We start from the raw sequence: 3,898 nt of genomic DNA, 5'->3' as shown, positions 1-3,898 counted from the left end.
TTCTGTTCCCCTACATCTCCTAGGCTAAAAACCTGTACAGCATGCCACTGCACTGAATACTGTAGGCAATTGTAATACAATGATAAATATTTGTGTGATGCATTACAAGGGCTAAGATGGCTATGATGTCACTAGGTGATATCAAATTTTCAGCTGCACTATAATATTATGGGATCACTGGTATATAGGAAGTCCTTCATTGTTATGAGGCATAGGATTGTAGTTGCATTTACAGAAAATCCAGTAAAGAAATAAAATGGAGTCACTATCAGTCAGGTGTAAGAACTTGGAAATATTTTGGGGAGACTCGAGAAGAGAGGAACTCGCCCAAATCTATAGGTATTACAGGCAAAGTCTGATGGCAAGTCCTTGCCTTGGCTTTTCTGGTTTTGAGAGACCTTTTAAAGTTCAACCTCATGATTCTTTATGAAAAGACAACAACAAAAACAAAACAAAACAAAAACAGCTAAGCAGAGTTAAAAGAGCTATATAGTTAATTACTATTCTTGTGGCTCCTATGTAAACAACAGGCCAAGTTTATTGAAACAAGACTTGTTTTGTAAGCAAAGTATTCTTAATTTGGCTATCTTTGGTAAAAATGAGAGCAATTTTAGAGGAAGATTGTGTGTCAGTAATACCCCTTTGTGGATATTAGATTCCAGTACTGTTCATTGTCTTTTGAGGTTTTGTTCCTACCTGTGAGCTGGATTGGATCCTGAATTCTTCCAGTTTCCTCCAGCATCTGGCTCTGATTCTGCGAATGAATGCTTCCAATTTCTCTCCCATCCTTTGACTTGAAATCATTGAGAATTAAAACCGCCCTTTCCCAAAGCCATGCAAGCTACAGTGCGACACCTGATAAAAACTTCAGAGAAGTTGCCACAACAGCTCATATATGGACAATCTTTGTGCCGGTTGCAGAAAAATCACCAGTGACATTCAAACTGCAGACCAGGAGAACTATCAGACTGTCCCTGTCCACCTTCACTCCATCTGAAGACGCTTTGAGCCAGACACCTAGAAGTCTACTGGCTGCCTTCAGCACTCAGAGACTGGGATTAAGTGTGCTTCAATTGTTAACCGTTGTTTTTCTTTTGTTTCCATAGAGATGCCTCTTATTAAACACCCGAATGCTTGTATCACAGACCATAGACCTAACTGCGGGAGCCATCTGCATCACCTCCTGAAATAAGAGACAACTGTTTACTGAACTGACCTATACTCAAGCCTGAGACTGCTTTCTGAAACTAGTATGTAATAATAATGTCTTTATGGGTCCTTCTTAATGCTTTAACCTCAATATTGGCACACATATTGAGCTGACTACACACTCATTTACGAAAAGCATGTCTGTAGCCTATATCCCCCCTCCGAGGGGCATAATGGACCCAAAGAAGGCATTGCCACCTTGGCATCAATGCACATTAAAACATTTTGTTTGATTTATGATGTTTTCTGAGAGACAAATCCTGGTCAAAAAGGAGGAAATAAGGAGTAGAGTGAAGAAATAAAATGGAGTCACTATAGTTAAGATGCTAAATTACTGAAATTAAGTAGGTTGAGGCATGAGGAAATGATTCCATTTTTGTTTTAACTACTCTGGGACTTTAAACTTTTAAATTTTCAGTCCTGGATACACACCTGGCGCCAATCTCCTAAAACCATCATTTGGACTGCCTAGATTTCAGTGATAACTTTTCTGAACCAATCTTAAGGCTAAGAATGCAGGACGGATTATTCTCAAGAATGTAGTTTTTACTATAAGAACCCTAACCTTTCTTCTTCAGAAGACTTCAGCTATGTTTCCAGTTTGAAAAACATGAGACTCTTGTGAATTTTTATCATTCATTCCCAGCAAAGCCTCCGGACTCTTTTTTTTTTTTTTTTTTTTTTTTTTGCATTTGTTCCACAACAGTGTGCATTTAAATGGTGCAAAACTATTTTGTGCTTATATGTAAAACAGAATTAAAGTTCTAATGTAATTAGAAGCACATTTTAAATGATCCAAGTGTCCAGTCTGACATATGAGAGCCATGTGGGGCACAAGCCATCAGTGTGCTGCGAATTCCCGTGCATGGGGGGACCTGCATCCCTGTCCACCCTCAACTAAACTCCAGTGCCCCGCCCCCTTCCTCCTATCATTGTGGTAACCAATTAAAGCAACTGCAAATTTCCAAAATGCCCTCTAGGGGGCAGTACCGGTGTGGGCTGTGGTGCTAGACGAGCTTAACAGGAAACTTGCCTTGGTGTCTTCCTTTGTAAAACGAAGATAGTAGTAGCTGAGTGAGGGAGACAATGTATGTAAAACACTTAGCAAGATGCGTGGCACGCATTATGTCCTCCAAGAATGTAAACTAATATTACCTGCCAGTGAATCAGCAGAGATTGTTTGGGGAACATTGTGTCCTTGGCGTCCAGGTAGATGTGGGTGAGTGCAGATGGGATCAGGCAGGCAGCACAATCACTGCCTCACGTGAAACAGGCCGTGAATAATTAAACACTCACCGTTCACAAAAAGGAGCTCCCAGGGAGAGCTGGAGTCAGAGAAATCTTTCTGGAGGAGACAAGGATTGAACCAGGGCATCTGGAACTTGAGAAAATATATTCATCCCAGGAATAATAAATAACTCCTAGATTCTTACTTCTCAAAAGTGTGGCCTTCAGACCACAGTGTCAGCAGCACCTGGAGGTTTGTTAGAACTCTCAGCCTCCAACCCAGATCTGCTGAGTTAGAATCTGCATTTTAAGGAGAATCCTGGGTGTTCATTTGCACACTCACACCTGGATGTGCTGGACTAGGGAACCAATTGAAAACCAGAGGCAAGAACAAAGATACTTACTCCTTTGAGAGAACACAGACAGACCTTGGGGTGTGTGTGTGTGACAGAGAGACAGATGTAAATGAAGATTTTCATCCAGATTTCAGATCTTCTTAATCAGAATCTCAAAGCAACGTGGAGCCAGCATTTAAACAAACAAACAAACAAACAAACAAAGGCTTCCCAGATGACTTTAGAAAGGGGAGTGAGCTTAAAAAATACTGATGCCCAGGTCCCAGGTCAGACCAATTCCTCACCGACGCTATGGGATCTCCAGCAGTGGGAGAGCCCCGAGCATTTTGGTTCTTAAACTCCCCAGGTGATTCAAATGCTTGAGAGCCTCGAAAGAGGGAAACCTGGAGGGAAGAAGTCTGTGTGGGAGAGAGCAAGGGGGTGGTGTGTCTGCAAACACCTGAAGGTTTGTCTACCTTCAAGGACAGAACAAAGATTAGGAGGTAGGTAGAATTTTTCTTTTTCTTTTTTTTATCCAAGTAATCATAGCATTAAAAAAAATATTCCTTCTTTTTTACTTTCCTCCCTCCCACCTTCTTTTCCTAGAAGAAGGGGCCTATGAAATGACCTAGTCCAACTCTTTCAGTTTGTAGCCACGAAATTAGTGATCAAATAGGTAAAGTGAGTTGGCCAACGTCAACTCAAATCTTCTCATTCCTACCCAGGAATCTCACATGAAATGAAATCCTCTTCCCTTTTCTAGCGACGTTCCCACTGGTGACACCGCAAAGGCATTTAAATCCTATTGCGATTTCAATCACAGGCAAAAGAAAGCTTATTCTACAAAAAAAAAACAAAAAAAAAAAACACACACACCAAAAAAAAAAAAAAAAAAAAAAACAACAGAGTGCCTACCCCCCAAAGTAGGCAGGCTTTAGAAGGAATTGGCATTTTATAGGTCATTGACTTTAAAGACGAAATCTAAAACAAATTTCTATTTAAAAATGAAATCTAATTTGGATGCTGATACTATTGAATTCAGGATAAATCTGACAAACGGCCTGTCGGCCTCTGAACCTCTGGGGCTGATGGAGAGCGGGCCCCGGCCTGGCCTGGACCCGGCCGCC

This window comes from Myotis brandtii, unplaced genomic scaffold, assembly GCF_000412655.1.
Source record: "Myotis brandtii unplaced genomic scaffold, ASM41265v1 scaffold278, whole genome shotgun sequence".
Lineage (NCBI taxonomy): Eukaryota > Metazoa > Chordata > Mammalia > Chiroptera > Vespertilionidae > Myotis > Myotis brandtii.
The sequence above is the reverse complement of the archived record's forward strand: the minus strand, read 5'-3'. Positions refer to the sequence as shown.